General features: G+C 37.7%; 1 pseudogene; it reads left to right on the top strand.

The window, feature by feature from the left end:
• Positions 1–5,925: 5,925 nt before the first annotated feature.
• Positions 5,926–6,043, top strand: LOC111916496 (5S ribosomal RNA; annotated as a pseudogene).
• Positions 6,044–15,430: the final 9,387 nt, after the last annotated feature.

The following is a 15,430-nucleotide window of genomic DNA, read 5'->3' as shown; positions in this document are numbered from 1 at the left end:
CAGAGATTTGTTTGGTTTCTATTGTATTTGATGCCTTGAATGTTCATCAAGCTTTAAAATCGATTTTTGGGCTAACTTTCTGATGAACTCGACGAGTTTAGCTGTCAGACAGAGAGATTTTTTAGATTTCTTGCTGTTTTCCTTAATGATACTTACCTAAATCATTTTAGACTTATAAAATCCGAATTTTATTACTGTTTGGTGAATATCTGTGACAACCTGAAATTTTCCATCCAGTACAGTCAAACACTTCATTAAAAGTCAAACTCATTTCTGCTATCTTTTAGCACAATTAGGAGTTTATTTGAGCGTGTTGAGCCTTGTACACTTAAGGGATAAGTGTCGAGTTAATCTGCTGAAGCTATAGCACAAAGTTCGAGCCTTAAACACATTGATCAGAAGTTCACGGCCGCCACATGGGAGTTTACGGCCGTAAACTCCATCTTATATGATGATATGCAGGCCATTATCTCATTCTTTCATTTCCCTTGGTTGATTTCTTCCCAAATCCTCTCAAGTATCATCCCGATCTTCGACCCCAATCTTCAAAACTCTTAAGATTATTGTATTAACTAGTTGATATCTTGCATGAACTAGTAATCTTACATGATTTCATACGTGAAATCATTCCATTTTGTAGATTTTCAGTTTCACCAAGAACACACACTCGTGTTCTTGGCAAAAACCGACCATTCAAGCTCCTAGATCATAAGTACTCTTGATCCAACTCATTGTAGACTAGGTTTATCATTTTTAGGGCTAGGTAAACATAAGAAATCAAGAAAATCAAGGAGTTTATGGCCAAGACATGTTCTTGGGCCGTAAACCCCTTTAAAGAGTGCAAATGACACCCTAAAACCGTAGTAAGCCTTGATTTTTAGCATAGAACATTACACCATGGACCTCAGGACCAAGATTCATGAAATGGTACTCCTTACCATGAGTTTACGTCTGTAAACTCATGGGGAAGTTGTCCCAGGGCCTTGAACACCATGGAAGGTCATTTTAGGACCTTAAACCCACCCAAACACTTGGTTAAAGCATTGGAACACTTAACCACTTAAACACTTAGAGTTTAAGCCACTTTTGGTGACCAAATGAGATTTTACGGCCAGGAGTTTACTCCCCTGGGCCGTAAACTCCAACAAACATGGTCAATAGACCATCAACTCCTGTATGAGGCTTTGCACTCCTTTGTTGCAACCCGATAGCCTCTTAGCACTTGACCAAAGTGTTTTCCTCGCAATAGGATGTTTTTACATATTTAATTAGTGCTATAATCACTAATTGTTTATATACATATGTCTTCATATGTAATTAGGATCTTTGTGTGTGTCTAAATCTTCACTTGACACCAAGCACTTGTTTGACACTTCCTTCCGATCTGCTCACTGCAGGTGAGTTCATACCCCTTGAATTAACCTTTTAAATGTTTCTACATGTTTTTAAATGCTTTATGGGGGGGAATACAAGTTGAATCATGTTTGTTATTACATCAATCACATGTGATTAATAACTAACAAGCAAATGGATTTACTATACGTTAACCGTTTTACCAAACGGATTTCTTCAAATGATTTTCATAAACGTTTTATATGTTTAAAACTCTTTATTAAACACTGTATGTTTCATTTCAAACTCTTTTTCAATGGTGTTTCAAACAAAGGTTTCTTTATACTTCAATTGTTTTTGTCAAACAAATACTTTCAAACCGTTTTATAAACTAACATCAAGTCGATCTTTTCTTAGGTATTAATCTTTTTCAAAGGTTTTATAAAACTCCTTATATGCTTTTATATTATCAATTGCATGCCTTTATATGTATAGTTATATAAATAATATTTAAAAGACTTAGGAAGGTTAACCTACTATATTTCCTTTTCCCCGTTGGGATGTGGTCTGGTAGGGTATCGTGTATCCGTTCGAAGGTCGTTTAACTATCAGTTATATATCATGTATACATATAGAGACATAAAAGTTTTCCTCAGTCAGTTCAGTACCTTTAGGTAGCAAAGGCATACTTCACTTATACATGTACACCATTAGTAACTATTATAGGTATAGTTAGGAGATACTACTTACCATTCCAAGTACAAGGAATCACACAAGAGTTAGTTCATTCATGAGTCTATACTAATACATTACATATTACATGAGTACGTTTACATAGATACGCTTACATGAATACATTTACATGAATACATTTACATGAGTACGTTTACATAGATACATTTATATGAGTACATTTACATATATACGCTTACATGAGTACATTTACATAGATACGCTTACATGAGTACGTTTACATAGATGCCCTATTAAAAGCGTGCCTATATATGTATAGTTGTATAAGTAATGTTTAAAGGACTTAGGAAGGCTAACCCGCTCTATTTCCTTTTCCCCGTTGGGATTTGGTCTGGTGGGTGTCGGGTATCCGTCCGAAGGTTGTTTAGATACTTAGTTATATATCTTGTGTACATATATGGACATAATAGTTCCTTTCATTCAGTTCAGTACCTTTGGGTAGCAAAGGTATACGTTCATATACTCTTACATGGATACTTTTACATAGAAAATATATGATGAGTTACTATTACATTTTATATGTATAGATTCTGTTATATAATCCTCATTCTTATCTTTACTTAGTGATACAATCACATAATCGATGAGATAGATTGGACTTAATATCCTAGTACCAAAGGATACATTGCGGGATTAACCATTCCTAGAATCTCTGTTAGCTACAGAGGTAAAAGCACATCCACGGATGTCAACGGTTGATACCATTACAGGTATACTTTAAGGGACTAACTATTCCTATACCCAGCTGTTAGCAACAGAGGTAAATGTACATCTACGGATGTCTTCAGTTAACACTGTTAGTTATCCTAGTAGAAAAGGATAATACTTAGGTTATTTATATTATTACATTTATCTTGTGACTCATTCACATAACCGATGAGGTGAATAATATTTGAGTATCCTAGTACTAAAGGATACAATTTTTTATAATAATAATAATAGTAGCACAGTCGGGTCTTGGTAGAAGGCTACATTCAGAGCAGTTAAGGTCTTGGTAGAAGGCTACATTCAGAACAGTTAGGTCTTGGTAGAAGGCTACATTCAGAACAGTTAGGTATTCAGAACAGTTAGGTCTTGGTAGAAGACTCCCTTTTATACTAGTAGGAATCATAAGGGTTTCTAGGGTTTTTCAAACGTTTACAGCTGTTTTACAAACATTTTCATACTTATACAAACTTTCTTTCAAAACAATTTCAAGTCTTTCATTACAAGTTTTACAAATTAAAGACACATTAATACTTATGAATTCACCAGCTTTTGGCTGATACTCTCTTTCAAAATAACTTGTATTCTCAGGTCACAAATAGACAGGTACGACGACCAGGTTTTGTGAAGACGGAGCAGTTCAGACTTGTCTTTTATTTTGATTATTCATAATATTGTTGTATACTATGAAAGAACACACTTGTAATTAAAATTATACTATTAATACAATGGATGATGTTGTTTCTTTTTTACTACTTTGCATTGTTGTGATACTTTACATGACGTCCTCCGCCCCAGAACGTTTCCTCCGTTCTTGGTTTTGGGGTGTGATAGATTGGTATCAGAGCATTGTTTATAGTAAATTAAGTATATCAACCCATAAAAGATATACTAACTATAAATACATAGGGATTAAAAATACTCTAACCAAGAGTTTATACTTTAAATAATAAAGTATTTGAGTGAGTATACGTGTCTGCATTCATACTAAAATCCGTGTCACAATGACAAGAACAAAAGTATTACGGTTGTTGAATATCACAGGTAAGCTCGGGGATGTATGGTCAGTCTTGGGAGTGGCATACCCTAATCAACTATGCTGGTCCGAGGAGTGATTAGCATATGCCCGAGAATGGTTGTGATATTGCAACAAGTCTAAAAACTTACCAACACCACCACAATGAAATACTACAGGGGTATCTAGTTTTACTATAAGTACTTTATACTTGAGAACTAAAGAAAAATAGGATCTTTAGTACTAGGTCAATAGTTGGTAAGTGGATACATTAAGTTATATGTAACTAGGATGATATAGACTCAGAATCTGTGAAATTTTGCTTTACCCTTGTTCCTCGTGAATTTGGAGTTAAGGTCAATTATTCGAAGGCCTATCCTGTTGATTACATATAATGTATATGCACTTTACAAATAGTGACATAACTAATAAACATCTTCTCATAATTATCTAGATAGTTCGTCTAAAGAAATGCTTCTTGACCCCGATTCTCGCGTAGATATCATGGCTGGACTCCATCCCCACATCAACTCGTACCTTCCGAATGAAGGCAATGCTGGATAGGTCAGAGAAAACCCGAGAATCATCATCAAATCCCTTTGAATTATCACCATGATGAAGACCTTTTAGATGGTGCTAACTCCAAACCCGAGGTTGAGAACCTACCCCAGACAGCTCCCTTTCCAAATCCTAACCCCTGTCCGGCTTTTCATGGCCCGGCACCTCCTTGGGTAGAATGCTTGGAGACATGGAGCAAAGAGCAAGATCAGTCTGCACCGTTTAATGGAGATCGAAGCTTCTACAACGTACACGAAGGGAGCTCAATAAGCATAGTTCTACCAATCCTGATCCGTAGAGTTACCCGAAGCGAAATTCAAGGCGAAATTCAGGGTTGGACGACTCTCCAATGTATCGCAGAGGTTGGTGCCAATGCGAGAATGCATACCTTCTACACCAATCACCTTTAACAAACTCACGAGAGATCTGAGAGAAACCATGAAACCCTTCTGCAAGCCCTGGCTGAAACTCGAGCCGAATTCATAGAGCTCTGAGTATGCCAGAGGATGTACGAAAGATACCTACTCGATATGGAACGTCAACTAGCTGAACTAAGGGTTCACCATAGGGGTGACCTTCGCCGTTAAGAGATACTTTACTTTCCTTCATTGTTTTACAGAAAAGTGCTCCTGCCTATGTTCTATGTAGCACTTTCCTATGTGACTACCTTGTACAGTAAGTACTGTTAGTTAGACATTTATGCTGTCAAGGACTTTTTCTACTTCAGATGTGATGTAAGACCCTCTGCAGGGTCAATCTCCCTGATCTTATTACATCTTAAACATCGACTATTATCGACAGCCGGCTAACTTATGTGTCACTCTTTTGGTTCAAATACCTTCTTCATATCTTCATTTGAGTCTATCTGAAACATGTTGTAGTCAAGTCATTAGACTACAGTAATTTAACTCCGGAGACATTTCCAAGTCCCCTTTTAGTGGTCGGATCATGTTATTCACCAACCAACGATACCTCGGCTTGAACGACAAACTTCTTGAGACCATTCTACGAACTTACTTCTACTCCTTACTAAGGACTGCATCATAGGGATGTAGGTTGGATCTTCGTAGACATACTTCCATTTCGTACTAGGACTGCATCATAGGGAGGTAGGTCAAACCTTCGAGATCATACTCTTACTCTTTCAGTTAATGATCGACGTAAACCCAAAGTCAATATTAGCCTTTACTAGGAAATCTTAGTTCCTCGAAAAAGATTTGTAAGAAGATTATTGTCATGGCTTTCCTCGCTTATACATTCCCGAGTTATATATAACGAAGACCTAGTAGACAATAGAATGTGAGATTTCTAACGTAGTTTCTTTCCCTTGTTGGGATGTGGGACTAGAGTAGAATCACACATTTTATTATCCGCCCTTTCTTGATTATATCATAACATGTATAAGCTAAGTTTTCATGAATAAAAACTCAGATCTTATCCAGAATCAAAATGATACAAGAACCGTCCGGACAGTTTAACGACTACTCAGCAACGGAACGAAAAGAACAAGCCTCTCACCTTTTGGAGCTCTGGTCTTATTCTTCAAGAAGACAGAGTTCAGGGGTTGCGATCATACCAACACTAATGCACCGGATCCCATCAGAACTACGTAGTTAAGCGTGCATGGGCGAGAGTAGTACTACTATGGGAAACATTTGGGAAGTCCTCGTAGTGCAGACCTCAACATGACTTCCATTAGAAATCATTACCCTCTGCCTCGCATAGATGAGTCGGTTGACCAACCACAAAGAACTATTTACCTTTCAGAAATAGACCTGAGATCCGAATATCACCAGTTGCGAGTGTTAGTAAAGGATGTTCGTAGGACAATCTTCGAAACTCGATACGGACACTACGAGTCATAGTGATACCCCTCGGATAGGACCGATACGCTCATAGTATTCATGAATTTAATGAATATGGTACGCCATCCTTACTTGGATCAGTTCGTCATTGTCCTTGTAAATGACATAGTTATCTACCCTCGTAGTAAGAAGGAAATCATAAAGAGCATCTACAACAAACCATGGAAACATTTCGATCAGAGAAACTTTACGCGAAGTTCTCTAAATGCGATTTTTAGATTTGAAGAGTCGAATTCCTGAAGCACACTATTAGTGATGTGGGGATTCTGAGGACCTTCTAATAATCAAAACCGTTGAGAATTTGTCAGCACCAAAGACGCCAACAAGGATTCGCCAAATTTTGGGTCTCGCTGACCTACTGTCGATAGTTCACCCAGAACTCCTCACGAATCACGAAACCTCTTATGACTTTGACTCAGAAGGGAGTGGCCCTTGACTGGGAAGACAAGCAAGAGGAAGAAAACCTTGGAATTCCAAGTGAGAGGCCAAATCCTTTTTGAAGTCTCACTCTAGTAAGGCTAGATACGCTTCGGAAAGCATGGTAAGCCAAATCCAAAATAGTTAGGACCTCCGAGATTCTTGACAGAATCGGTCCTATAACTCACGAACCCAACCTACACCGCGAACTCAGTAACGTACATTTTACCATTCACTTCTCGAACTTGAAAATGTACCTTTCCGTCAGGACTCTCGTAATCCCACTCGACGAGATCGTGATCAACGAGATCCTCGCCTTCGTAGAAGAACCGTAGTGACCATCGACCGAGAGGTCAAGCGGACGAAGCAGCGCAGTCTCCCTTTAGTGAAGGTTCGTTGGGATACCAACCGAGGACCCGAATTCACTTATGAGCACGAGAACCAATCGATTACGAAGTTTCCCAACTCTTGACTCGATCATTCATACCTACTTCCTTACCTAAATTCTAATTTCGGGATGAAATTCCCTCTAAGAGGGGGATGATATGACAACCCAAAATTTTCCATCCAGTACAGTCAAACACTTCATTAAAAGTTAAACTCATTTCTGCTATCTTTTAGCACAATTAGGAGGCTATTTAAGCATTCTGAGCCTTGTACACTTAAGGGATAAGTGTCGGGGTTAATCTGCTGAAGCTATAGCACAAAGTTCGAGCCTTAAACACATTTATCAGGAGTTCACGGCTACCACATGGGAGTTTACGGCCGTAAACTCCATATGGGCCGTAAACTCCATCTTATATGATGATATGTTGGCCATTATCTCATTCTTTCATTTCCCTTGGCTGATTTCCTCCCAAATCCTCTCAAGTATCATCCCGATCTTCGACCCCGATCTTCAAAACTCGTAAGCTTATTGTCTTAACTAGTTGATATCTAGCATGAACTAGTAATCTTACATGATTTCATCTGTGAAATCATTCCATTTTGTAGATTTTCAGTTTCACCAAGAACACACACTCGTGTTCTTTGCCAAAACCGACCATTCAAGCTCCTAGATCATAAGTACTCTTGATCCAACTCATTGTACACTAGGTTTATCATCTTTAGGACTTGGAAAACATAAGAAATCAAGAGAATCAAAGAGTTTACGACCAAGACAAGTTCTTGGGTCGTAAACCCCTTTTAACGGTGCAAATGACACCCTAACACCCTAGTAAGCCTTGATTTTTAGCATAGAACATTACACCATGGACCTAAGGACAGAGATTCGCGAAATGGTACTCCTTACCAAGAGTTTACAGCTGTAAACTCATGGGGGAGTGGTCCCAGGGCCGTGAACACTATGGAAGGTTATTTTAGGACCTTAAACCCACCCAAACACTTGGTTAAAGCATTGGAACACTTAACCACTTAAACCCTTAGAGTTTTAAGCCACTTTTGGTGACCAAATGAGAGTTTACGGCCAGGAGTTTACTCCCCTGGGCCGTAAACTCCAACAAACATGGTCAATAGACCATCAACTCCCGTATGAGGCTTTGCACTCCTTTGTTGAAACCTGATAGCCTCCAAGCACTTGACCAAAGTGTTTTCCTCGCAATAGGATGTTTTTACATATTTAATTAGTGTTATAATCACTAATTGTTTATATACATATGTCTTCATATGTAATTAGGATATTTGTGTGTGTCTAAGTCTTCACTTGACACCAAGCACTTGTCCGACACTTCCTTCCGATCCGCTCACTCCAGGTGAGTTCATACCCCTTGAATTAACCTTTTAAATGTTGCTACATGTTTTTAAATTCTTTATGGGGGAATACAAGTTGAATCATGTTATTTATTACATCAATCACATGTGATTAATAACTAACATGCAAATGGATTTACTATACGTTAACCGTTTTACCAAATGGATTTCTTCAAATGATTTTCATAAACGTTTTATATGTTTAAAACTCTTTATTAAACACTGTATGTTTCATTTCAAACTCTTTTTCAATGGTGTTTCAAACAAAGGTTTCTTTATACTTAAACTATTTTTTTTAAACAAATACTTTCAAACCGTTTTATAAACTGACATCAAGTCGATCTTTGCTTAGGTATTAATCTTTTTCAAAGGTTTTATAAAACTCCTTATATGCTTTTATATTATCAATTGCATGCCTTTATATGTATAGTTATATAAATAATATTTAAAAGACTTAGGAAGGCTAACCTGCTTTATTTCCTTTTCCCCGTTGGGATGTGGTCTGGTAGGGTATCGTGTATCCGTTCGAAGGTCGTTTAACTGTCAGTTATATATCATGTATACATACAGAGACATAAAAGTTTTCCTCAGTCAGTTCAGTACCTTTGGGTAGCAAAGGCATACTTCGCTTATACATGTACACCATTAGTAACTATTATAGGTATAGTTAGGAGATACTACTTACCATTCCAAGTACAAGGAATCACACAAGAGTTAGTTCATTCATGAGTCTATACTAATACATTACATATTACATGAGTACGTTTACATAGATACGCTTACATGAATACATTTACATGAATACATTTACATGAATACATTTACATGAGTACGTTTACATAGATACATTTATATGAGTACAGTTACATAGATACGCTTACATGAGTACATTTACATAGATACGCTTACATGAGTACGTTTACATAGATGCCCTATTAAAAGCATGCCTATATATGTATAGTTGTATAAGTAATGTTTAAAGGACTTAGGAAGGCTAACCCGCTCTATTTCCTTTTCCCCGTTGGGATGTGGTCTGGTGGGTGTCGAGTATCCGTCCGAAGGTCGTTTAGATACTTAGTTATATATCCTGTGTACATATATGGACATAATAGTTCCTTTCAGTCAGTTCAGTACCTTTGGATAGCAAAGGTATACGTTCATATACTCTTACATGGATACTTTTACATAGAAAATATATGACGAGTTACTATTACGTTTTATATGTATAGATCCTGTTATATAATCCTCATTCTTATCTTTACTTAGTGATACAATCACATAATCGACGAGATAGATTGGACTTAGTATCCTAGTACCAAAGGATACGTTGTGGGATTAACCATTCCTAGAATCTCTGTTAGCTATAGAGGTAAAAGCACATCCACAGATATCAACGGTTGATACCATTACAGGTATACTTTAAGGGACTAACTATTCCTATACCCAGCTATTAGCAACAGAGGTAAATATACATCTACGGATGTCTTCAGTTAACACTGTTAGTTATCCTAGTACAAAAGGATAATACTTAGGTTATTTATATTATTACCTTTATCTTGTGACTCATTCACATAATCGATGAGGTGAATTATATTTGAGTATCCTAGTACCAAAGGATACAATTTCTTATAATAATAATAATAGTAGCATAGTCGGGTCTTGGTAGAAGGCTACATTCAGAGCAGTTAAGGTCTTGGTAGAAGGCTACATTTAGAACAATTAGGTCTTTGTAGAAGGCTACATTCAAAACAGTTAGGTCTTGGTAGAAGGCTACATTCAGAACAGTAAGGTCTTGGTAGAAGGCTACCTTCTGAACAGTTAGGTCTTGGTAGAAGACTCCCTTTTATACTAGTAGGAATCATAGGGATTTCTAGGGTTTTTCAAACGTTTACAGCTGTTTTACAAACATTTTCATACTTATACGAACTTTCTTTCAAAACAATTTCAAGTCTTTCATTACAAGTTTTACAAATTAAAGACCCATTAATACTTATGAATTCACCAGCTTTTGGCTGATAGTCGCTTTCAAAATAACTTGTATTCTCAGGTCACAAATAGACAGGTACGACGACCAGGTTTTGTGAAGACGGAGCAGTTCAGACTCGTCTTTTATTTTGATTATTCATAATATTGTTGTATACTATGAAAGAACACACCTGTAATTAAAATTATACTATTAATGCAATGGATGATGTTGTTGCTTGTTTACTAGTTTGCATTGTTGTGATACTTTACATGACGTCCTCCGCCCCAGAACGTTTCCGCCGTTCTTGGTTTTAGGGTGTGACAGTATCCTTAACAAAACAAGAGATAATTACCAATTGGTTGAATAATAAATTCCTAATTTGATAATATTTCATTATTTGAATTAATTGTTGAATTGTCTTGTAAATAAATTGATTAGGTCAAATTTAGATAATCATTAAATTAATTGTTTAATTTAAAAAATTTTGCTATTTGATCCTTTGTGTTTTGAAAAGTTCAAAACTTGTCCTCACGTTTTGAAATTTAAATTTTATAATTAAAATATTTAATTTGAACTATTTAAATTTCAAATCCTATAATTTTACAAGTTTAAAATTCAACATTATACTTTATAATATTATAAGATTTATATATATATATATATATATATATATATATATATATATATATATATGTATGTATGTATATATATATATATGTAGTATAACTTAAAATGCTAGTCTTACCATTAGTAGGCCTCATTCACGAAGCCAATCGTTAAGGGGGTATAAGGTTATGACCTATAAAATGGCCATTTAATGGGTGTCCACTCTCACCCACCACTTCCTTGATTGGTGGAGGGTCATTAGTCGAACGGGTAGGATAGGGCAACACTTTCCTCATTAAAAGCATAATGAATCTATATAAAGTAACTAAGTGATTTTACAATATTCCCAATCTTAGTTATTTTAGGCAAAAGTGAATTGATGCAATACCATGAAATTACACTTTGTACCCTTGCTAAGACGTTAGTGGACCGTGTGTGGTTAACCGCCACACTAATTGGGTTCTAAGCAAAGGTAGCAAAGGGTGACTCATTGTTTGTCATAGTTCGATGGAGCGTATGTGGTTAACCGACACATCGAATAGGTGACTGTAACAATGAGTGCACCATGTATGTTTGCATGGTTATTCACATCCGCTTTATGATCCTCGGCATCCCAGTTACAAACTAGAGGGGCATATCGAAATTTAAACATGCCATTTAAAAGTTTAATGAATCTCAAAAGATCTAGGAGTTTTCAATACATTTAAAACTTATTCTCTTTTTAGTTTTTCATGGTGGAGAATTAGTGAATCGTCATTCACTTACCTTCAAATCATTTGCATGTTAGATTACGGCATCCCTTTTCTAACATATAAATAATGTTATAGGATCCTAGCCCTAATTTCTCATTTAGGTGTTTAATTGGGGATTCATTTCTAATCAAACTTTGTTCTTTTCCTTTACAGATGTCGAACATGAACAACAACAACGCTTCTGACTCGAATTCCTCCGGCTCATTCTCAATCATGAACTTGTGTGGGAGGGTGATATTTGATGGAAACAATTTCAATGATTGGATTCATATTATAAGAATGGTCACCCGCTACGAGGACAAAGAGTATGACCTTGACAAGGAGCTGAAGGAGATCGACATGAACACTTCCACTCCCAAATAGATCACTACCTTTGAGGCCCACTAGCATGATGCCACGAAAGACCATTGCATCATGCTACCGACAATCACTTCCGAACTCCAAAAGTCCTATGAGGACATGCATCCCTATGAGATGCATCAAGACTTGTTGGACCGGTACCACCGAAGCGCGAGGCAAGAAAGGTACGAGATCATCACTTCGATGATCACTACTAGAATGGGTAATGGAGAGTCCCTTACCACCCATCTGCAAAAGATGCAGAGATATGTTGATCGTCTGCTAAAGTTAAATGTTAACTTTCATGAAGAGCTGGTGATTGACATCATCCTTCACTCCTTGCCTCCATACTACAACCAGTTCCATATGACCTACCATATGAATAAGGGAGAGGTCAATTTGAGCAACTTTCAAGGCTTGCTAAGGACTACTGAGAGAAATCTTAAGGATAAGTCTGTTGAATCAACTCCCGCTCCAACTGCTGCCCCTGTTTTGGCTATTGGGCAAGGGAAGGGTTAGAAGAGGAAGGATCCCTCAAAGAGCCACCACAAGGGAAAGTCCCAAGATGGTACCTCTTCTAGTGGAACCAAATTTGGCTCTACTAAACCCAACTCAAACCCCAAGGAGGCAAAGTGCCACCACTGCCACAAGATAGGGCATTGGAAGAGAAGCTGCCCAGAATATCTGCAAGCAATCAAGGATGGGAAGATCAATTCATCCTACGCAAGTATTTACACTATGAAAATTAATGATTCATCACATGCCATTTCTTGGGTTCTAGATACAGGATGTGGTTTTCACATCTGTTTTGATTTGCAGGGCCTTAGAAGAGATAGGGATGTGGAGAATGGGAAGATAAATTTTATCATGGGGAAAAGAAGATCGCCGCTGTTACCAAGATTGGAGTTTACTCTTTAATGCTCAGTAGTGGATTAGGATTAGATTTAAACAATTGTTGCTATTCGCTAGATATGGCAAGAAACATCATTTCATTTCATGGTTTATGTAGACAAGGTTTTAGATATTCATTTTATAGTGAAAAAGGTTCTATTAATGCTTATCTTAATGGTGTCTTTTATTTTGAAGCATTTCCTTGTAATGGAATATATGAAACTATGATGGTTGTAGATAAGTTAGGAAATGATGTGTTTTGTATTGATTCATCCAATGGTTTGGATAAAGCATGCTTGTGGCAATGTCGTCTTGGACATGTCAACAAGAAATGTATAGCCCAACTCCAAAAGGATGGATTGTTGGAGTTATTCGACCTTAGGGACGATGACGTGTGCGAGTCTTGTTTACTTGGAAAGATGACCAAGTCACCCTTTACCGACACTTGTGAAAGGGGTGAGGGTTTATTGGATCTCATACATACCGATGTATGTGGGCCCTTTAGATCCACCACAAAGGATGTGAGCCACTTCTACGTAACTTTTACTGATGATTATAGCAGATATGGGTATATCTACTTAATCAAGCACAATTCAGAAAACTTTGAAAATTTCAAAGAGTTTAAACAAGAAGTGGAGAATCAGTTGGGCAGGAAAATCAAGATGCTTTAATCCGATCGGGGTAGATAGTACCTAAGTCTTGAATTCCACGACCACCTCAAGGAATGCGGAATCATTTCGAAATTGACGCCACCTATAGCACCGCAGTTGAACGGTGTGGCTAAGAGGTGTAATCGAACTTTTCTAGACATGGCTCGTTCCATGATGATTCGTACTTCACTACCTATCTCATTATGGGTATACCTTAGAGACTGCTTCCCATATCCTTAACTTAGTCCCTACGAAGAAGGTTGCCAAAACACCTCACGAGATGTAGACAGGGAAAGCTCCCTTGTTAGCACATATCAAGGGTTGGGGTTGTGATGCTTTCGTAAGACGAGAGACTCACGACTAGGTCGAACCTCATAGTGATCGGTGTACATTCATCGGCTACCCACAGAAGTCCTTTGGATATCTCTTATATTGACCGAATGACAATGTTGTCTTCGTTGCTTGGAGAGGGGTTTTCTGAGAGCGAGAACTCATAAGCCAAGGGGACAGTGGGAGGCAAATCGATCTTGAAGAAAATCAAGAGTCGAGCGATGAAGGAACCACTAACGCTGGCGCTCAACCCGAGGAGGAAACTCCGGTTGAACTGATTGACGAGTCCTTACCTCTCAGACGTTCTGATAGAGTTAGGGTTCAACCCCAGTTTTATGGTTTTCATATTACTACCGAAAGGGGATACGTTCATTAGTGATAGTACACTAGTGAATTTGGACGAACCTAATAGCTATAAGGAAGCCATGGCAGGCCCAGAGTCTGTGAAGTGAATAGAGGCAATGGACATCGAGATTTACTCCATGTATGACAACCAAGTTTGGAATTTGGTTGAACATGTACCATGTCGTAAGACGGTCGGGTGTAGGTGGATCTTCAAGAAGAAAATCGACATGGATGGGAATGTGCACACTTATAAGACATGATTGGTCGTGAAGGGTTTCACTCAAACTCTCGAAGTTGACTATGATGAAACCTTCTCACCAGTTGCGAAGATACAGTCTATTAGGGTGATGCTAGCCATTGCCTCATTTCATGACTATGAAATATGGCAGATGGTTGTTAAAATTGCTTTCCTTAATGAGAAGTTGGCTGAGGATGTTTACATGGCTCATCCAGAGGGTTTTCTCAATGTGAAGCATCCTAATAGAGTATGCAAGCTTGAGATGGTCATTTATGTACTGAATCGAGCGTCTCACAAATAGAATCTTTGTTTCAATGAGAAACTCAAAGAGTTTGGTTTTCAATGAAGCAAGGATGAATCATGTGTATATATCAAAGCTAGTGGGAGTATAGTAAGCTTCCTCATATTGTATGTCAATGCCATACTAATCATAGTAAATGACATCCCAACATTGTAGGAGGTTAAGTCCTGGCTCGGGAAGTGCTTCGCTATGAAGGACCTTGGAGAGGCTTCCTATATTTTAGGAATAAGGATAGTGAGAGATAGAAATAAGGGACTAATACATCTTAGTCAGAATACTTACCTAGACAAGGTACTAAAAAGTTTTAGTATGGAGAATTCAAATAAGGTGGAGTTACCGATCCAAAGTAATGCCAAGTTGAGTAAGACTGAAAGCCCGAGTATCGAAGTTGAAATACCATAAATGATCCAACTACCATACGCTTCCACAGTTGGATCGATTATGTACGCTATGACTTGTACTCGCCCTGATGTAGCCTTCGCTTTGAGCATGGTCAGCAGATATCAAGGGAACCCTGGCAAAGGGCATTGGACCACAGTCAAGAATATTCTTAAGTACTTTCGGAGGACCAAGGAATGGTTTCTAGTCCTCGGTGGGAGTAATGACGTAAAGGTGCGA

The sequence above is a fragment of the Lactuca sativa genome, chromosome 3 (assembly GCF_002870075.4).
Source record: "Lactuca sativa cultivar Salinas chromosome 3, Lsat_Salinas_v11, whole genome shotgun sequence".
Classification (NCBI taxonomy): Eukaryota; Viridiplantae; Streptophyta; class Magnoliopsida; order Asterales; family Asteraceae; genus Lactuca; species Lactuca sativa.
This window is presented reverse-complemented; position numbering and strand designations above follow the sequence as displayed.